The following is a 22,887-nucleotide window of genomic DNA, read 5'->3' on the forward strand; positions in this document are numbered from 1 at the left end:
GTCTGATGAGTGTAACTGTGTGTGTGTAAATGAGACGGTCTCGGCAGGGTGCTAAAGTGTGTCGTCGTACGCTGCCGCCACTTCGGAGGCGCGATACGTTCTAGAACCGAACGTGACGTCCAATCTACGTGCGAAGAGCGCAAACTCCACATTCAACCGGTCAAGGTCGAAATGCAGAGGAGGCGCCTGCAACAGAATTTGGAGCGCCCTCGTGCTCGTAGTGGAGTACGCCCGGACCAACGCTAAAAGCGGGGCCCTTTGTACGGAAACCAGTCGAGCACGTAATCCCGAGTGGGGACTGTCGGTCCACCACACAGGGGACGCGTACGTGAGGGCCGGCAAGACTACCTGTGTGTAAAGTGCTCTCAGCTGGCCGGGAGCAGGCGTGCCGCTAAGCCGCAGGAACGTGCTGGACGTGTAAGCATATCCTCCAGGTTTTCAAGAGGTTATTTAAACATTATATTAGGAGACATTATATTAGGAGACATTATATTAGGAGACATAGACCAGCAGCTAGGTGTCACCCAACTCGAGCAGGACGTCGACTCGGACTACGAATCGCAGCGTCTATCCACAGATGTCGAGGAACAGCTCGACACCCCTCTGCTGTTGTCGGAGGAATCCGAGAAGCAAGAAAACGACGTTCGGACTGTATCGCAAGGTTCGTCACAGCGTGGCACCTTGGGCCGATTTTTGTAGCCCATGCTACATGCCGCGCTTATCACCAGCCGTACGACCATGACGGACCACGTCCACTCTCTCTGAGAATAAGCCATACAACTCTCGCAGCTAGTCCACGAATTCTGATCCAGCTTCATCTTTTTAACATGATGCTAAAGATCCATCCGTCATCAGGAGAGTACTGTCCACAACAAGGCTGGACGTGTAAGCATAACCTCCAGGTTTTCAAGAGGTTATTTAAACGTTATATTAGGAGACATTATATTAGGAGACATTATATTAGGAGACATTATATTAGGAGACATTATATTAGGAGACATTATATTAGGAGACATTATATTAGGAGACATTATATTAGGAGACATGGACCAACAGCTAGGTGTCACCCAACTCGAGCAGGACGTCGACTCGGACTACGAATCGCAGCGTCTATCCACAAAGGTCGAGGAACAGCTGGACACCCCTCTGCTGTTGTCGGAGGAATCCGAGAAGCAAGAAAACGACGTTCGGACTGTATCGCAAGGTTCGTCACAGCGTGGCACCTTGGGCCGATTTTTGTAGCCCATGCTACATGCCGCGCTTATCACCAGCCGTAAGACCATGACGGACCACGTCCACTCTCTCTGAGAATAAGCCGTACAAATCTCGCAGCTAGTCCACGAATTCTGATCCAGCTTCATCTTTTTAACATGATGCTAAAGATCCATCCGTCATCAGGAGAGTACTGTCCACAACAAGGCTGGACGTGTAAGCATATCATCCAGGTTTTCAAGAGGTTATTTAAACATTATATTAGGAGACATTATATTAGGAGACATTATATTAGGAGACATTATATTAGGAGACATTATATTAGGAGACATGGACCAACAGCTAGGTGTCACCCAACTCGAGCAGGACGTCGACTCGGACTACGAATCGCAGCGTCTATCCACAGAGGTCGAGGAACAGCTGGACACCCATCTGCTGTTGTCGGAGGAATCCGAGAAGCAAGAAAACGACGTTCGGACTGTATCGCAAGGTTCGTCACAGCGTGGCACCTTGAGCCGATTTTTGTAGCCCATGCTACATGCCGCGCTTATCACCAGCCGTAAGACCATGACGGACCACGTCCACTCTCTCTGAGAATAAGCCGTACAACTCTCGCAGCTAGTCCACGAATTCTGATCCAGCTTCATCTTTTTAACATGATGCTAAAGATCCATCCGTCATCAGGAGAGTACTGTCCACAACAAGGCTGGACGTGTAAGCATATCATCCAGGTTTTCAAGAGGTTATTTAAACATTATATTAGGAGACATTATATTAGGAGACATTATATTAGGAGACATTATATTAGGAGACATTATATTAGGAGACATTATATTAGGAGACATTATATTAGGAGACATGGACCAACAGCTAGGTGTCACCCAACTCGAGCAGGACGTCGACTCGGACTACGAATCGCAGCGTCTATCCACAGAGGTCGAGGAACAGCTGGACACCCCTCTGCTGTTGTCGGAGGAATCCGAGAAGCAAGAAAACGACGTTCGGACTGTATCGCAAGGTTCGTCTCAGCGTGGCACCTTGGGCCGATTTTTGTAGCCCATGCTACATGCCGCGCTTATCACCAGCCGTACGACCATGACGGACCACGTCCACTCTCTCTGAGAATAAGCCATACAACTCTCGCAGCTAGTCCGCGAATTCTGATCCAGCTTCATCTTTTTAACATGATGCTAAAGATCCATCCGTCATCACGAGAGTACTGTCCACAACAAGGCTGGACGTGTAAGCATATCCTCCAGGTTTTCAAGAGGTTATTTAAACATTATATTAGGAGACATTATATTAGGAGACATTATATTAGGAGACATTATATTAGGAGACATGGACCTACAATGACTACTACAATTGCCCGGAGGACGGCGACATTGACCAGCAGGATGAGAAAAAACTGGACCCCGAGTATTTTGAATTCGAGTGCCTAACCATTGAGGGTGTTGAGCGGCTACTCAATGAATCTGTCGAGGCTATCTGTGCCAGCCTCAGTGTGATGCCCTCGCTCGCCAAAGTTTTGTTGCACACCCACAACTGGAATGCAGAGGAAATAATTCAAAAGTACAAGAAAAATGCAGCGCAGGCCTTGGCAGATGCTCGGATCAAGCCACTGCGATCTGCGGCCGTTGAAATGCAGGCGATACGGAACAACCCTTCGATGCAGTGCCCCATCTGCCTGCAGAACGTTCCTGGTGAACGGTTCAAGGGCCTGGCCTGTGGCCACTACTTCTGCCCAGACTGCTGGGCAATGCACTTTGAAATACAGATCCTGCAGGGCATTTCCACGTCCATTGAATGCTTGGCGCAGTTTTGCAACATTCTGGTCCCCGAGGACTGTCCTCAGTCTGCTGAGCAAATCTGTGCTACGCGAAAAGTACCAGCAGTTCATGTTCTCCGACTACGTGCGGAGCCACCCAGAGCTGCGGTTCTGCCCCGGTCCCAACTGCAGCATCATCATCCGAGCCAAAGAAAACAAAAGCAAGCGGGTCATCTGTAAAAACTGCAAGACGACTTTCTGCTTTCGTTGTGGAGCTGACTACCATGCACCAGCAGACTGTGATACGATAAAGAAGTGGATCACAAAGTGTGCGGACGACTCTGAGACTGCCAACTACATCTCTGCTCACACTAAGGATTGTCCACGGTGCCACATATGTATAAAAGGTAGGTGTCACCCAACTCGAGCAGGACGTCGACTCGGACTACGAATCGCAGCGTCTATCCACAGAGGTCGAGGAACAACTGGACACCCCTCTGCTGTTGTCGGAGGAATCCGAGAAGCAAGAAAACGACGTTCGGACTGTATCGCAAGGTTCGTCACAGCGTGGCACCTTGGGCCGATTTTTGTAGCCCATGCTACATGCCGCGCTTATCACCAGCCGTACGACCATGACGGACCACGTCGACTCTCTCTGAGAATAAGCCGTACAACTCTCGCAGCTAGTCCGCGAATTCTGATCCAGCTTCATCTTTTTAACATGATGCTAAAAGATCCATCCGTCATCACGAGAGTACTGTCCACAACAAGGCTGGACGTGTAAGCATATCCTCCAGGTTTTCAAGAGGTTATTTAAACATTATATTAGGAGACATTATATTAGGAGACATTATATTAGGAGACATTATATTAGGAGACATGGACCTACAATGACTACTACAATTGCCCGGAGGACGGCGAGATTAACCAGCAGGATGAGAAAAAACTGGACCCCGAGTATTTTGAATTCGAGTGCCTAACCATTGAGGGTGTTGAGCGGCTACTCAATGAATCTGTCGAGGCTATCTGTGCCAGCCTCAGTGTGATGCCCTCGCTCGCCAAAGTTTTGTTGCACACCCACAACTGGAATGCAGAGGAAATAATTCAAAAGTACAAGAAAAATGCAGCGCAGGCCTTGGCAGATGCTCGGATCAAGCCACTGCGATCTGCGGCCGTTGAAATGCAGGCGATACGGAACAACCCTTCGATGCAGTGCCCCATCTGCCTGCAGAACTTTCCTGGTGAACGGTTCAGGGGCCTGGCCTGTGGCCACTACTTCTGCCCAGACTGCTGGGCAATGCACTTTGAAATACAGATCCTGCAGGGCATTTCCACGTCCATTGAATGCATGGCGCAGTTTTGCAACATTCTGGTCCCCGAGGACTTTGTCCTCAGTCTGCTGAGCAAATCTGTGCTACGCGAAAAGTACCAGCAGTTCATGTTCTCCGACTACGTGCGGAGCCACCCAGTGCTGCGGTTCTGCCCCGGTCCCAACTGCAGCATCATCATCCGAGCCAAAGAAAACAAAAGCAAGCGGGTCATCTGTAAAAACTGCAAGACGACTTTCTGCTTTCGTTGTGGAGCTGACTACCATGCACCAGCAGACTGTGATACGATAAAGAAGTGGATCACAAAGTGTGCGGACGACTCTGAGACTGCCAACTACACCTCTGCTCACACTAAGGATTGTCCACGGTGCCACATATGTATAAAAGGTAGGTGTCACCCAACTCGAGCAGGACGTCGACTCGGACTACGAATCGCAGCGTCTATCCACAGAGGTCGAGGAACAACTGGACACCCCTCTGCTGTTGTCGGAGGAATCCGAGAAGCAAGAAAACGACGTTCGGACTGTATCGCAAGGTTCGTCACAGCGTGGCACCTTGGGCCGATTTTTGTAGCCCATGCTACATGCCGCGCTTATCACCAGCCGTACGACCATGACGGACCACGTCGACTCTCTCTGAGAATAAGCCGTACAACTCTCGCAGCTAGTCCGCGAATTCTGATCCAGCTTCATCTTTTTAACATGATGCTAAAAGATCCATCCGTCATCACGAGAGTACTGTCCACAACAAGGCTGGACGTGTAAGCATATCCTCCAGGTTTTCAAGAGGTTATTTAAACATTATATTAGGAGACATTATATTAGGAGACATTATATTAGGAGACATTATATTAGGAGACATGGACCTACAATGACTACTACAATTGCCCGGAGGACGGCGAGATTAACCAGCAGGATGAGAAAAAACTGGACCCCGAGTATTTTGAATTCGAGTGCCTAACCATTGAGGGTGTTGAGCGGCTACTCAATGAATCTGTCGAGGCTATCTGTGCCAGCCTCAGTGTGATGCCCTCGCTCGCCAAAGTTTTGTTGCACACCCACAACTGGAATGCAGAGGAAATAATTCAAAAGTACAAGAAAAATGCAGCGCAGGCCTTCGCAGATGCTCGGATCAAGCCACTGCGATCTGCGGCCGTTGAAATGCAGGCGATACGGAACAACCCTTCGATGCAGTGCCCCATCTGCCTGCAGAACTTTCCTGGTGAACGGTTCAGGGGCCTGGCCTGTGGCCACTACTTCTGCCCAGACTGCTGGGCAATGCACTTTGAAATACAGATCCTGCAGGGCATTTCCACGTCCATTGAATGCATGGCGCAGTTTTGCAACATTCTGGTCCCCGAGGACTTTGTCCTCAGTCTGCTGAGCAAATCTGTGCTACGCGAAAAGTACCAGCAGTTCATGTTCTCCGACTACGTGCGGAGCCACCCAGTGCTGCGGTTCTGCCCCGGTCCCAACTGCAGCATCATCATCCGAGCCAAAGAAAACAAAAGCAAGCGGGTCATCTGTAAAAACTGCAAGACGACTTTCTGCTTTCGTTGTGGAGCTGACTACCATGCACCAGCAGACTGTGATACGATAAAGAAGTGGATCACAAAGTGTGCGGACGACTCTGAGACTGCCAACTACATCTCTGCTCACACTAAGGATTGTCCACGGTGCCACATATGTATAAAAGGTAGGTGTCACCCAACTCGAGCAGGACGTCGACTCGGACTACGAATCGCAGCGTCTATCCACAGAGGTCGAGGAACAACTGGACACCCCTCTGCTGTTGTCGGAGGAATCCGAGAAGCAAGAAAACGACGTTCGGACTGTATCGCAAGGTTCGTCACAGCGTGGCACCTTGGGCCGATTTTTGTAGCCCACGCTACATGCCGCGCTTATCACCAGCCGTACGACCATGACGGACCACGTCCACTCTCTCTGAGAATAAGCCGTACAACTCTCGCAGCTAGTCCACGAATTCTGATCCAGCTTCATCTTTTTAACATGATGCTAAAGATCCATCCGTCATCACGAGAGTACTGTCCACAACAAGGCTGGACGTGTAAGCATATCCTCCAGGTTTTCAAGAGGTTATTTAAACATTATATTAGGAGACATTATATTAGGAGACATTATATTAGGAGACACTATATTAGGAGACATTATGTTAGGAGACATTATATTAGGAGACATTATATTAGGAGACATTATATTAGGAGACATGGACCAACAGCTAGGTGTCACCCAACTTGAGCAGGACGTCGACTCGGACTACGAATCGCAGCGTCTATCCACAGAGGTCGAGGAACAGCTGGACACCCCTCTGCTGTTGTCGGAGGAATCCGAGAAGCAAGAAAACGACGTTCGGACTGTATCGCAAGGTTCGTCACAGCGTGGCACCTTGGGCCGATTTTTGTAGCCCATGCTACATGCCGCGCTTATCACCAGCCGTACGACCATGACGGACCACGTCGACTCTCTCTGAGAATAAGCCGTACAACTCTCGCAGCTAGTCCGCGAATTCTGATCCAGCTTCATCTTTTTAACATGATGCTAAAAGATCCATCCGTCATCACGAGAGTACTGTCCACAACAAGGCTGGACGTGTAAGCATATCCTCCAGGTTTTCAAGAGGTTATTTAAACATTATATTAGGAGACATTATATTAGGAGACATTATATTAGGAGACATTATATTAGGAGACATTATATTAGGAGACATATTAGGAGACATGGACCTACAATGACTACTACAATTGCCCGGAGGACGGCGAGATTAACCAGCAGGATGAGAAAAAACTGGACCCCGAGTATTTTGAATTCGAGTGCCTAACCATTGAGGGTGTTGAGCGGCTACTCAATGAATCTGTCGAGGCTATCTGTGCCAGCCTCAGTGTGATGCCCTCGCTCGCCAAAGTTTTGTTGCACACCCACAACTGGAATGCAGAGGAAATAATTCAAAAGTACAAGAAAAATGCAGCGCAGGCCTTCGCAGATGCTCGGATCAAGCCACTGCGATCTGCGGCCGTTGAAATGCAGGCGATACGCAACAACCCTTCGATGCAGTGCCCCATCTGCCTGCAGAACTTTCCTGGTGAACGGTTCAGGGGCCTGGCCTGTGGCCACTACTTCTGCCCAGACTGCTGGGCAATGCACTTTGAAATACAGATCCTGCAGGGCATTTCCACGTCCATTGAATGCATGGCGCAGTTTTGCAACATTCTGGTCCCCGAGGACTTTGTCCTCAGTCTGCTGAGCAAATCTGTGCTACGCGAAAAGTACCAGCAGTTCATGTTCTCCGACTACGTGCGGAGCCACCCAGTGCTGCGGTTCTGCCCCGGTCCCAACTGCAGCATCATCATCCGAGCCAAAGAAAACAAAAGCAAGCGGGTCATCTGTAAAAACTGCAAGACGACTTTCTGCTTTCGTTGTGGAGCTGACTACCATGCACCAGCAGACTGTGATACGATAAAGAAGTGGATCACAAAGTGTGCGGACGACTCTGAGACTGCCAACTACATCTCTGCTCACACTAAGGATTGTCCACGGTGCCACATATGTATAAAAGGTAGGTGTCACCCAACTCGAGCAGGACGTCGACTCGGACTACGAATCGCAGCGTCTATCCACAGAGGTCGAGGAACAACTGGACACCCCTCTGCTGTTGTCGGAGGAATCCGAGAAGCAAGAAAACGACGTTCGGACTGTATCGCAAGGTTCGTCACAGCGTGGCACCTTGGGCCGATTTTTGTAGCCCACGCTACATGCCGCGCTTATCACCAGCCGTACGACCATGACGGACCACGTCCACTCTCTCTGAGAATAAGCCGTACAACTCTCGCAGCTAGTCCACGAATTCTGATCCAGCTTCATCTTTTTAACATGATGCTAAAGATCCATCCGTCATCACGAGAGTACTGTCCACAACAAGGCTGGACGTGTAAGCATATCCTCCAGGTTTTCAAGAGGTTATTTAAACATTATATTAGGAGACATTATATTAGGAGACATTATATTAGGAGACACTATATTAGGAGACATTATGTTAGGAGACATTATATTAGGAGACATTATATTAGGAGACATTATATTAGGAGACATGGACCAACAGCTAGGTGTCACCCAACTTGAGCAGGACGTCGACTCGGACTACGAATCGCAGCGTCTATCCACAGAGGTCGAGGAACAGCTGGACACCCCTCTGCTGTTGTCGGAGGAATCCGAGAAGCAAGAAAACGACGTTCGGACTGTATCGCAAGGTTCGTCACAGCGTGGCACCTTGGGCCGATTTTTGTAGCCCATGCTACATGCCGCGCTTATCACCAGCCGTACGACCATGACGGACCACGTCGACTCTCTCTGAGAATAAGCCGTACAACTCTCGCAGCTAGTCCGCGAATTCTGATCCAGCTTCATCTTTTTAACATGATGCTAAAAGATCCATCCGTCATCACGAGAGTACTGTCCACAACAAGGCTGGACGTGTAAGCATATCCTCCAGGTTTTCAAGAGGTTATTTAAACATTATATTAGGAGACATTATATTAGGAGACATTATATTAGGAGACATTATATTAGGAGACATTATATTAGGAGACATATTAGGAGACATGGACCTACAATGACTACTACAATTGCCCGGAGGACGGCGAGATTAACCAGCAGGATGAGAAAAAACTGGACCCCGAGTATTTTGAATTCGAGTGCCTAACCATTGAGGGTGTTGAGCGGCTACTCAATGAATCTGTCGAGGCTATCTGTGCCAGCCTCAGTGTGATGCCCTCGCTCGCCAAAGTTTTGTTGCACACCCACAACTGGAATGCAGAGGAAATAATTCAAAAGTACAAGAAAAATGCAGCGCAGGCCTTGGCAGATGCTCGGATCAAGCCACTGCGATCTGCGGCCGTTGAAATGCAGGCGATACGGAACAACCCTTCGATGCAGTGCCCCATCTGCCTGCAGAACTTTCCTGGTGAACGGTTCAGGGGCCTGGCCTGTGGCCACTACTTCTGCCCAGACTGCTGGGCAATGCACTTTGAAATACAGATCCTGCAGGGCATTTCCACGTCCATTGAATGCATGGCGCAGTTTTGCAACATTCTGGTCCCCGAGGACTTTGTCCTCAGTCTGCTGAGCAAATCTGTGCTACGCGAAAAGTACCAGCAGTTCATGTTCTCCGACTACGTGCGGAGCCACCCAGAGCTGCGGTTCTGCCCCGGTCCCAACTGCAGCATCATCATCCGAGCCAAAGAAAACAAAAGCAAGCGGGTCATCTGTAAAAACTGCAAGACGACTTTCTGCTTTCGTTGTGGAGCTGACTACCATGCACCAGCAGACTGTGATACGATAAAGAAGTGGATCACAAAGTGTGCGGACGACTCTGAGACTGCCAACTACATCTCTGCTCACACTAAGGATTGTCCACGGTGCCACATATGTATAAAAGGTAGGTGTCACCCAACTCGAGCAGGACGTCGACTCGGACTACGAATCGCAGCGTCTATCCACAGAGGTCGAGGAACAACTGGACACCCCTCTGCTGTTGTCGGAGGAATCCGAGAAGCAAGAAAACGACGTTCGGACTGTATCGCAAGGTTCGTCACAGCGTGGCACCTTGGGCCGATTTTTGTAGCCCATGCTACATGCCGCGCTTATCACCAGCCGTACGACCATGACGGACCACGTCGACTCTCTCTGAGAATAAGCCGTACAACTCTCGCAGCTAGTCCGCGAATTCTGATCCAGCTTCATCTTTTTAACATGATGCTAAAAGATCCATCCGTCATCACGAGAGTACTGTCCACAACAAGGCTGGACGTGTAAGCATATCCTCCAGGTTTTCAAGAGGTTATTTAAACATTATATTAGGAGACATTATATTAGGAGACATTATATTAGGAGACATTATATTAGGAGACATTATATTAGGAGACATTATATTAGGAGACATTATATTAGGAGACATGGACCAACAGCTAGGTGTCACCCAACTCGAGCAAGACGTCGACTCGGACTACGAATCGCAGCGTCTATCCACAGAGGTCGAGGAACAGCTTCTCTATCCAGCTTCAGGAACACGTCCGCTCTCTCTGAGAACAAGTCGTACTATTCTCGCAGCTTGTCCACGAATTCTTGATCCAGCTTCAGGAACACGTCCGCTCTCTCTGAGAACTAGTCGTACGATTCTCGCAGCTCGTCCAGGAATTCTCGATCCAGCTTCAAGAACACGGCCGCTCTCTCTGAGAACAAGTCGTACGATTCTCGCAGCTCGTCCACGAACTCTCGATCCAGCTTCAGGAACACGTCCGCTCTCTCTGAGAACAAGTCGTACGATTCTCGCAGCTCGTCCACGAATTCTCGATCCAGCTTCAGGAACACGGCCGCTCTCTCTGAGAACAAGTCGTACGATTCTCGCAGCTCGTCCACGAATACTCGATCCAACTTCAGGAACACGGCCGCTCTCTCTGAGAACTAGTCGTACGATTCTCGCAGCTCGTCCACGAACTCTCGATCCAGCTTCAGGAACACGTCCGCTCTCTCTGAGAACTAGTCGTACGATTCTCGCAGCTCGTCCACGAATTCTCGATCCAACTTCAGGAACACGGCCGCTCTCTCTGAGAACAAGTCGTACGATTCTCGCAGCTCGTCCACGAACTCTCGATCCAGCTTCAGGAACACGTCCGCTCTCTCTGAGAACAAGTCGTACGATTCTCGCAGCTCGTCCACGAATTCTCGATCCAGCTTCAGGAACACGTCCGCTCCCTCTGAGAACTAGTCGTACGATTCTCGCAGCTCGTCCACGAATACTCGATGCAGCTTCAGGAACACGGCCGCTCTCTCTGAGAACAAGTCGTACGATTCTCGCAGCTCGTCCACGAACTCTCGATCCAGCTTCAGGAACACGTCCGCTCTCTCTGAGAACAAGTCGTACGATTCTCGCAGCTCGTCCTCTAATTCTCGATCCTGCTTCAGGAACACGGCCGCTCTTTCTGAGAACAAGTCGTACGATTCTCGCAGCTCGTCCACGAACTGTCGATCCAGCTTCAGGAACACGTCCGCTCTCTCTGAGATCAAGTCGTACGATTCTCGCAGCTCGTCCACGAATACTCGATCCAGCTTCAGGAACACGCCCGCTATATCCAGCATATCCTCCAGGTTTTCAAGAGGTTATTGAGGAGTTATATGCGGAGACGTTTTGTAGTGTTTGGACAGACTGCTGCACGCAGTTCATTGCTCAGACGAAGGCCAGGACAATCCTCTGGCAGAGCCCATGCTACATGTCGCGCTTATCATTCGACGTATGAACATGATTCACCACATCCGTTCTACCTAGGATCAAGTCGTGCACTTCTCGCAACTAGACCATGAATTATCGGTACAGCTTCATCTTTTTAACATGATGCTGGAGATTCACCCGTCACTAGGAGAGTGCTGTCCACAACAAGGCTGGACGTGTGAGCAAATCCTCCACGTTTTCACACATGTTGACGAGAGGTTTACCTAACTGAGGGAGATTTTATGGCGAGAGATCGTCACCCATCCAGACCATAACCCCGAGCAAGGAGACTTCAATGCGCAAGAAGAGCCTTCAGGCGATCACAACAACGATAGAGGCCTCGCAAGGAAGTCGCACAGCAATGGATACCGCGGACGATGTGACACCGGCAATGTCCTTGTCGCCCGTTTACGGAGATCACCTCCCTGCTTTCCAAGACTTCACCTGCCCACTTTCCAAGTGTCGACACAGACGTGGACCAGCAGCTATAGAGTTATCACCCAACTCGAGCAGGACGTCGACTCGGACTACGAATCGCAGCGTCTCTCCACTGAGATCGAGGCATAGCTGGACACAATTCTGCTGTTGTCGGAGGAATCCGAGAAGCAAGAAAACGACGTTCGGACTTCGTCGCAAGGTTCGTCACAGCGTGGCACCTTGGGCCGATTTTTGAGGTCATTTTCCGTGAGAGGACAGAAGGGCGAAGAGAAAAAACGTTGCCCGGCACTATTCACCTTCGTTTTTGATTGCCCTCATAGGATTCACAGATATATTTTACAAGCGATAAAAATGCGTGTCAGATCAGAGGAATGTCTGTGACATAATTGTTGCTTTTGATTATACAACTTGTTCACAAATTCTTCCATTCCTCACTACACCAATGTGTTCGCAACCTCCTCGAGGGTATACGTGAAAGGTCAAGTCAGGAAAATGTCATTAATAGAAACGTGCAGCAAAAGTACATTCGTATTCGTAATGCATTGTACTCTATGCTCTGTTGTGCTTTGCTGTATTGCACTGCATTCAACAACATTTAATTGCATTCTCGAGTTGTATTAGAGGGTCCTCACCCTGAGTACGGTATAACTGCCAGATTATGCATTTTGTAATACGTGAAAACTGACAGGGATACCTCGTTATTGCGAACTCGCTTAATTCGAAGGTCCGTATTATTCGAACTGACCTTTTTTGGACTGTCATATAGCCAGGTTTATGGAAATCAGCATAATTGGAACATATTTTCGGTTCTCTTCGAGGTCGATTCACTTAGAGCTATCAATACTTGATAGGCTTCGGTTTAGTCTATGCGGCCGATTTGCCCCGGTCGGGTCGGGCCGGATGTGTCTACGGGAAGCTGGGGCCAAAGTGGTGTGTTGCCTCTGCCGAGGGGCCTACAGGTCCAAACGCTCGGCATCGGCTCAACCACCAGGATCCCCTCTACCCTGGACACGGCAGAGCTACGCACGGCTATAGGCGCGGGTTCTCGGGTCCGTGGTGGCGCACTGCTCACCATCATCCCCCCTGTGGGGATGTCCCTGCGGATGCTCAAGAACCCGTGGTGTCGCAACTCACCAACATCTGCATGTTGCAGATGCCCCTGCGGGGACTACTTGATGTCTATATTTAAGTTGAGCAACTCTTTAAAAATTCGAATGAGTCATCTGGATAACGAGCAATCCCATAATAAATTGTTGCTCATTGGTCCTTTTTTTGAGCAATGCCTCTGATTATAGATCAAATACAGTGGAGCAGTCTTCAATCGCTATCATTCCCATCGCAGAAGATGGTGCACATTGTATACATAAGACGCGCGCAATAATGTGCGAGCAATAGCTTTCCAGAACATCTGACAAGATTCGGCGAAGTTGAAAATCCAAAAAGAAAATAGTGATCAGTTCTTCGAGATGGCTGCGCAAATATTTCATGCGCCCAGATATGCCATATTAAAACTACCTATATGCATCTTGAGGCGATTAAGCCGGCATACTCTTCGGCTGTTTTGTATCAAGAAAAATTATATCTTCGTCGTATATGTCATGTACGATGAATCATAGCGTACTAAATCCACTAAAGATCTACCTTTATTGTATTCCATATCGATGTTTCCTGATGGATGTTGCACCAGACCTCACAGTGCGTGTAGTGCAATAAAGATCAGTTCGAAACGCAACACTGTCGGGGTCATGAGTCTTCCCCGCCATATCTCCGACCATATAGTGTCTCCTACCGATCCATTGCATCATTATTGGGCGAATCCTTGTAATCAAGCATGTTTTATCCTTTAGTGGACTTAGACACGTTGTAAGGGATTATAACATTAGTAAACAGTAATTCTCCGAGCGTTCACGCGTCAGGACAAAATGAACAGTACAGTGTTACATGTGTACTGCAACTTCGCACCCGCGCTGCATCGACTCCACGTTGAATCAAATCAAACTACGTCCTGTTAAGTTAAATAAGAGTATACACATTCAGCGTCGTAACGTTAACTTGGATGCGGCGGCACTTTAAGTATGTGAGCACGACGTCTTGGTTTCGTCAACATGTTTATAAGACAATGAGAATACGTTCAATAGATGTCCACTTGCTATGACTGCGGAGGCGTAACTTCTCGTTAATTAGATGTGATTAATCGAACAACTGTGTCGATTGACGAACTGGTAGATGCTACAAATAAATGGCACATACGAGTATGCTCTCTCCAAAGCAGTATACCTACTTTCAATAGTCACAATTAGCAGCTACGGATCTAGTAATTGGGGAATATGGGGCCGCACAGCGTCCTGTATGACAGAAGATGTTTTTCGTCTACTTTAAGCGGTGTCAAAGACGTTTCCCACTCATTTCTCATCAAAGAAGCAGAGCACCAGGCCAAGGGAAAGCTTGGGAGTAAAAAAAAAAGAGCAACCTGACGTCTAGCGCACTCAGTTTTACCAAAGGTAGTGCGCTAGAGGACACTTTACTCCCTTCCCTTTTTACTACTTTCTGTTTAGAGTAAAGCACTGCCATTGTAACATCGGTGGGTACCCGGCGACACTTACGGTGGAGCCCCCAGCGCATCAACGAAAGCTTATCACCAGATTTGTGAATTGCTATGACCTTCACCGTTTTCCAGTCATTATGAACTTCATCATTATGCGGACTTGCGTTGAACATAGGTAATAAATATTTTGCGCACCATTCGGCGTATCTATAATGGAAGCAGTTAGGAATGTCGTCTGGTCCGGATGACTTTGTACCGAGGCTAAGTAGTGCTGAAAAATTTCCCGTTCGCTTATGGCGAGGTCAGGTGTATCTATAGGTTTTTCGCTCTAAATTCGACGACTTAATCTCTTTTCGAAGAAATACGCTGGAAAAATACTCAAGCATGAGAGCTTGAGTAGTAGGCGACGACGAACTTTGTCGGAAAACGTGCGAGCTGAGTTTTGCAGGAATATTCTTGACGGAAGCCTTCCTGACTGGGCCGAGAAAAACTCACGGATGACACAAGAAATTAGTCACCTTGAAATAGATAGCATGCTCCCTGATTTTAGAACGAACAATTGTTATAGATACGGGACGATCGTTATTGGGACATGATCGGTTACCTTTCTGAGACAGGAACGACCTTCCCAATCCAAATAATGCTGCATACATGTTTAGTGTTTTTGAGCACTTCAGCATTGATGCCGTCAGTTCCTGTTCAGGATGAATTCTATAGCTTATGAATCACATCACAAATACCTATTGGACCGAAAGTAATAATGGTTATTCGAGGACAGGTATAAGGTGGCGGCGGTGGGAGATTGAAAAGTGTCTAACTGGTGAAAACAGAACAATTAGTATTTCGGCAACATCGCTTTCTGGCAGGGTGACCATCGCTGGGGCTCAAAGAAATACTGAGAGACGAAGAACGGTTAAGTGTTTTCCAGAATCTATTTGGTTGCTTGCTTTATTGGGTGTAACGCCCCAAAGCCACTCAGGCTATGAGGGACGCCGTAGTAGAGGGCTCCGGAAATTTCGACCGCCTGGGGATGAAATTTCCGGAGCCCTTCACTACGGCGTCCTTCATAGCCTGAGTTGCTTTGGGTCGTTAAACCCCAATAAACCAACCTTCACTACAGCGTTTCTTAGAATCTATTTGGGTCGCTGTGTAGCACAGAGGATGTAGTCTCATTGTAAAAGTTTGTTTTTTTCTAGCCTACCGGACTGCCTTATTGTACTCGCTAGCAGTGCGGAAATACTTATTGCATGCAGAGTCTCTGTTAGACAGTTTAGAAGAACAGAAGAGTCTTTGTTATTGTTCAAATGTTTTAGTGTGGCTTCCTGTTTACTCATGTGTACTAATGGTTTTTAAGAACAAAGCTCGCCCACAAATAAATAAAAGAACTAGTAAAGTAGCACCCCCTTTTGTGCCTCACAGATTACTACACCTCACGCACACTGTACACATCAGAAAACTGCCGCCACCGCGACAGAAAACTGCCGCGGTGGCGGTTTCAAAAGTAGGTTTCACCGCAAAGCTAAAGAAAGGCGCAGAAATCTCGGTACGAGCAGTCTTAACGCCCTTCTCCCGCTTTGCGGTGAAAGTGCTTTTTCTCCACGTTAAAATCCGATTTAACCATTTCTCTCGTTCCTTTTAAGTATTACGTATGCTCTCTACGTCGTCTTCCTTCGTGTTTTATATCCGCAAATACACGCCCCACGCCGTCAACATCTTCCGAAATTAAGCAATCGATAAACCACAAATAAAAAAAAAACCACACATTTAACTTCGCCGTTAAGCACTTGTGTCATGCGGCAAAGCCCGCTTGCTGTTCGCGCGCAGAGGAGCGTGCGCTGCAGAGAAGCAAGCAGCGCGGGACGCCATCTTGCGCGCTGGGGCCGAGAGCGAACCTGTCGGGAGGCGCTTTTCCTCTCCCGACAAAACGCGAGGCTTCCTTCCCTCGCATAGGCGGGGCGTGTCGCTAAGGCGGGTAGAAAGTGGAGGGGGAAAGGAGGTGGGGGGGGGGGGAGTTTTGACGCAGCCCCAGCCGGTAGCGCTATACTTGGGGGACCCGCGCAGCCACGCAACAGCACCGCAGCTAGCCTTGCGCTACGCCGACGAGACTGGCTGCAGCAGCCAGAAGAATTATTCGATCCGCCGGTATTCGGCTCCAGCAACGCCCGCTTCGTCGAGCCCACGCCAACAGCAACCGCTGCGCCACCGCGGGGAGCAAGATTCAGCGCAACGTTAAACGTTCATAGCTGTTGTTTTTCTTTTCGAGCAAAATGTGCGCATGTTTACGAGTACCGCCTCTCGTCGCGTCTGCGGCGAACGGAGTTCCAAGTGTTCACTAATACTACTTCCAAACTAATACTACTTCCGTGAACAGAATTGCGAATGAGCTCAACACGTGAAAGCCTGTTGTCCGTTGTTAACGCAATATTTGTTGACTGACGTCGTTGAGAGTAGCCAGTTACTTCACATGCACTAGTTTACATAACAAGGCAAATGCTAGGCTAGTTTGTAACCTGGATTATGAAGCAAAAAAAAAGTTATCGATCGGTTTTTTTTTTCTTGGGGGGGGGGGGGGGGGGGGGGCGTTTTAGTTTCTTCTCCGAGATTTGCTTGCCGAGGAATCTAACTCGACTGTGTTGGTAACCGAAATGAAGGACTATACACACTGCCAATTTTGGTTATCAGTGATTCTTCACTGCGTTTACGCCGATTTTGAATGTTCGTATGCCGAAACGATAGACATACGAAACGATCACGAGCCGAAAATTCGCTACACGAACTTTTTTACATTTCGCCTCGATCCGAATGCGGCCTTCTTAAGTGGGTATCGATGGCGACGGCTGCATTACGCCATGCTAAAAATGCTAAATAGTTTCTCTTCGTGTTCACGAAGTTGTAAGGTACGAATTCGAATAGATTGCCGTTCTGCAGGCCCAGCAAGAAACTAGAATGAAATGGATTAAATAAATAAAAAATGCAAGAACACAACATTAATTCACTGAGGAATATTACATTGCGCACTTTTCTACAAACGCGTGTCCTCGTGCCTATGTACATACGGCGCGCCCTATTTTGTCTAGCGCCGTAAAGATTGACAGCAACATAACCCTAAGCCATCGCCTTATTACCTTATAGGAACAATTTATTCGGTGTCGATATGTGGTTAAAATGAAAAAGGAATATTTTCATTTAAGAACCCCCATGGCGTTGATTCCAAACAGTCTCCTAATTCGAAGGGTCCCTTACATGACACAAAACTTAATAATTAATGCATGGTGCTAATATTTGATTAAACTCGGTATATTGCTCGTGCCTCCTTATAGGCGTCACGTATTTACGCGCCGTACCTATGATGAAACGCCGTATATAGGCAGGGAGTTGCATAATTGGACGCAGGCCGCGGAAATATACAAAGTATATAGCAAGCGTACGCGGCGTATCATATCCACCCCTTGTTAAGCCACGCCTCTTCACACCCTCTTAGCTCTCTCGTGATATCAGAGAAGAGGTGGGAGAGTGGGGAGAGAAGAGAGTAGAGGGGGGGGGGGGGGGGAGTCTGCAGTTCACGCTCCGTTCGTTCGTCTTCGTGCTGTGCTCGTCAAGGAAAAGCCGACACGGACGAGCCCGTGATTCGCGCTTCGCCACAGCGGTTAACGCCTTTCCAAGAAGGAAGCTTTCGACGTGTGCGTGCGTGCGTGCGTACAGCTGGTGAAGACTTGTTATGCTAGAGCGCACTGGCGGCAAAAGAAAATCCATTCTCACAAGTCATAGCCCAGACGTTGAGCGACACAAACTGCTCGAGCCTCCACCATACTAGCTGAGCACTATATGAACGCTGATGATTCATGACCGAAACATGTGACGTGTAAAGTTATAGAGTTCGTTGCATGTCCAACATTTTTGACGAAAGCTTTGAATATTAGAAAATTGTAAGGTACTGTTGTGGAACTTTGGAGATAATGGTTCATGCTTCCCATGTGTAGCAGAATATTTCTTTTAAAGCGTTTCCATCGCTCACATTGAGAAATTAATACTGTCATAGGAAACCAACACGAAACGCTTTTGACGATAGCAAAACCGTTAGTAGTAGAAAAAGCAGGCTTGCCGACTAGAGATCTGTGGATATATTGCGTGATAGAGTGAAATCTGATAATGTATGAAAAAACTGTGGTCTTTCCCGTTCAAAATGCTTTCTTCCAGAATTGCTATAAGCAGCAGTTCGATCAAATTTGCTGGTTCATGCCTGTAATAACGCTACAAGAAGTAGACACAACACGAAAAGAGCGGGACATGTGTGTGTTGCGTCAACATCCTCTGGCGCAGTAATGTTACGCAGTAAGACATGAGCCATCACCACCTCGACAAACTTTTACAATGAGCGCTGAAACGTCACAAGTTACGTGTTACGTTTGCGCGTTACGATTTTACGGTATACATTATAATGGTTGTGACCTACCTAAACTGCGCGGCATCTTCTAACCAGCACCATGCGAGACGAAAAGAAAAAACATTCGCTTTGGCGGGAACTTGGTCATTGCGAGAAAATGTCTCTTGTGAAGAAACAATTTGCGCGATACCCTGCAAATGTATATCAAAATTTACCATGTCACTACTGCTGCGTTTCGTTACACCACTTGCTCGCAGGTGTACGGACATTCCTTTTTCTTCAAATAAAGCATGAAAAAAGGCAAATATTTATTACTTTTAATGCGCTCAGCTTCAATCTAAATATGATGCGCCATCACTCGTCTCAAATTACGAACCGCGCCGCTTATTTATCTTCGTTTATGTTGGCTTTGTTCAACGGATCTATGTCGGCCGTCTTCATCAATTACAACAATGCGCAGTTTCTTAGAGACAGGAAGTTATAAAAAATTATACACGCACGGTTAAAATCAAGACGGGAGCTGACGGTGTGCCCAGAACGCGGACGCGAAAATTGAAGACTGAAAAGGATTAATGGACGTGAAAGCCCATTAATCGTTTCGCTCCCTCTTTAAAAATACTACCAATGGATCCCGGGGTCGTATGAGTAACTCGGTCAAGTTCATTCGTTAAGAGAGCAGCTCAAAAGCAGTGTGACGAGCTCTCTAAAGATCAGTGACCCGAGGGGTGAAGACGGGTGAAATAAATTTTTTTTTATCGGATAAACACAAAACGTGGAATATCAGCGGTTATCGTGAGGATGGATAGATGCATGTTCAAAGCCAGGTTCCTGTCAGCGCATCAAATATGAATGGCGGAAGAGTGATACATATCTTGTTCATTTGTTTGTCCTCTTGCTATTGTTGCTCATGTATGAGTTATATGTGTTACTATTTTATTTGCTGTGTGTTTGCTGTATGCCATGTATGCCTTATACTGTATGCTATGTTGCTCATGTACTATTATTAGAGAAGGAATTGATATGTTAATATTTTATTTTGCTGCATGTTCGCTGTATGCGATGTACTGGGGGGCTCGGATGGTCTTCAGGGGAAAATTGTTCGCTTTTTGCCTGAGCCTGCTCACATCTTTATGGTGTAAATAAAAATAAAATGAAATGAAAAGAAATTCCTTTTGACTCGCGGCGGTGTAAACCCTATAGCAACTTTACAAGGCGATGGTTCTGGCTAGTGGGTATGCGTTAAGTTCCTTAGCGCAGCAAGAAATCAGGGGACAAACAAGCGCTAGCGCTTGTGCTGCGCTATGGAGCACGGCCTAGTAAGTGGCTTATTTATTTCATACTCTTTAAACGCGGCACTTTCTCTGCCACCGCCAATTGGCGTTTTCAAGTAGTACTCCTCATTGCTATATTAAGTCCGCCGCTATGGACAAGGATGATGCTGGTGAATGATCTCAAAGTTAGGTTGCACACAAAACAAATACCGCCAAAGCAGAAGACTGAACAGCTGTCGCCGTAGCTCGGTTGGTAGAGCACCGGACGCGAAATTTTGGGGGACGTGGGTTCGGATCCCACCGGCGGCATGTGGTTGTTTTTTCTTATGCTTTCTAAAAAATTACCTTTCAGCGATCAAGTAATTACAATATTAATCTCCCATTGATCGTCACCAAAAATTAAAAAGGAAACATATATATAGCGAAGTATACGCTTCGTTAAATGAAACATTTATTTGGCTCGACGTTTCGATCGGAAGTCCGATCTTTTTCAAGAGTGATTTTTCGGTCTTCCGATCGAAACGTCGAGTCAAATAAATATGTTTCCTTTAACGAAGTGTGTACTTCGTTACACACTCCTTTAAGCAGTCAAGTATTACGACAAAAGTAATAAGAAAGCACAGCAAACATATTGTTCGTATTCTGATACAACTGGCATGCGTTGCGAGTGGGCCACTTTGTAGCTTTTTGTTTTAATTTCTTCAAGAAAATTCGGAAAAATGAAAACGAGAAAAATGACGCTTATTTTAGTTTTCTCCTCAGCCTCAGCCGATTAGTTGCAAATGGGTCAAAGAAACATGGAAAGGAAAAAAGTAGCGAAATATTTTTAAATCAATACTCACGTTCGCCCTTCCTCCATGCCCCGCCTTAAACGCATTCTGGGACGCTTAGCATGCAAAACGCAGCTGTCGACCACTGACATCGTTGACCTGCATTCCAGTCTCCTTCCCTGCGCTTGGCCGCACCCACAAATATATCTGACCCCAGACAATGAAGGCTGCCACCGCACAACAGCATTCCACCCTGATACAATTCGTCAATTGACATTCTATAAACTTCTTATAGACTATTTCCTTGCTATAGGTATATCCTATAGACTGTCTATAGAGAAAAAGCCTACTAAAATTGCATGGCGACAAATCTATACATTGTCCATATACTCTCTATAGGATTTGTACTGCCTATAGACTATGCTCTAGGATTTGTTTATAGACAAAAGTTCATGGACAGTCTATAGGCTGTCTAAAGAAAATTTTATAAAGCCAGTTAATATATAAGCTATATTATCGAGTCGATTTTTGACGTAGTAGTTATGCGGTGGGCAGGCCAGCCGCATCTCAGTGACACTTATTGTTAGTTGTTGTGTAAAGTGAAGAAAGTAGACAGTGCAAGATGATTTTGTTTGTTCAATTAGATTAAAACTTGAAATGCATTCTAGAACAGTGTCTTGAAACCCCGCCCCTTTAAGCGGTGAAAGAAAATGAAGCAAGACTCGTAAAAATTCACAGGAACACAACGGATACTTGGGCGCAAAAAGACAAGTACACTTGAAGAAGGCCACACAGAACAGGCGCTTGTCATTTGTAGCCTTCCTCATGTGTGCTTGTCTTTTTGAGCTTTAGTATCCATTATGAATAAATACCAACATGCCCAATTTTTTGCCCTCCTTCACAGGAACACCTACATAGTTCCATTATTTGTGGCTTTAAAGGAATAGATGCCACTTCCTTCTAGCTGATCAGCAACTTTATGACCGGCGAGATTTTTTTTTTTTGCAAAAGAGGCTAGCTCCTAATACTATTACATTAAAACATTCTTTTAGAGTTATAGGTTGGTGCTGTTCTTGTTAATTGGCACAAGCCTGGCGCTGTATTTGCTAGCTGTGCGTAATGACCGAGCGATCTTGTTGACTGTAACAATCGCCATACCTGTCGTGAAGGCGCCGGAGCGCCCCATCAAAGCCATTATATATCGTAGCAGCGCTGTTACATTGAACAGTGACTGAGATATCAAAATATTCTATCACAACTTTAAATGTCTGCATTTTCATCATGTGAGCATAATTTTTTGCGTTCATATTTTTTTTTTTCATTTCTTCCTATAGCAACTCTTTCTAGAAGCTTCTACATAATCTCTGTGCAATGTTGAATAATGATTGAGTGCCTCCCGAATAAGGATCAAAATAGTCGAGTAGGTTATTCGGTAAAGCATCACTAAATTTAAGGCAGAGTGAAGAATACGGTGATGAAGAAGAATCGACAGTCGTGAGATGTACTGCCATTAAGCCTGAGGACATCATCATCATCATCATTTTACCCGACTTGGGCGAAGTGGCTCGTGTGAGTGGGTTTTGTCCTTCACGATAACGCCCCCCTTCTCAATCCCCGTTCGACAAACGACGAGCGGCAACTTCCAAAGCGCTGCACCGAATTACATCCAGAGTAAGATAAAAGAGATAAACAGATAAAACACTCGAACGAGAGAACGGGGGGACCATGCATGCAACAGTCCGCCGGATCTTGCTACGGGAGACTGAGTGTCTGCGGCTCCAACAAGGAGCCGCACCCATGCGTCGACCTGTCGCTTCTTTGTCCGCACGCGAGTGCCCCCTGTTGTTGCGCGCCCCTGGTTGCCGCAACGCGGAGACATGCCACAGAGAG

The 22,887-nt window shown here is 47.2% G+C and overlaps 3 pseudogenes; all 3 read left to right on the forward strand.

Moving 5' to 3' along the window:
- Positions 1 to 1,542: 1,542 nt before the first annotated feature.
- On the forward strand, positions 1,543 to 6,283 carry LOC149330260 (uncharacterized; annotated as a pseudogene).
- A 251-nt stretch (positions 6,284 to 6,534) lies between these two features.
- On the forward strand, positions 6,535 to 8,161 carry LOC149330261 (putative E3 ubiquitin-protein ligase ariadne-2 pseudogene; annotated as a pseudogene).
- Positions 8,162 to 8,412: 251 nt separating this feature from the next.
- On the forward strand, positions 8,413 to 10,136 carry LOC149330262 (putative E3 ubiquitin-protein ligase ariadne-2 pseudogene; annotated as a pseudogene).
- Positions 10,137 to 22,887: the final 12,751 nt, after the last annotated feature.

This window comes from Amblyomma mixtum, chromosome 9 (assembly GCF_055824585.1).
Source record: "Amblyomma mixtum isolate Tamu chromosome 9, ASM5582458v1, whole genome shotgun sequence".
NCBI lineage: Eukaryota > Metazoa > Arthropoda > Arachnida > Ixodida > Ixodidae > Amblyomma > Amblyomma mixtum.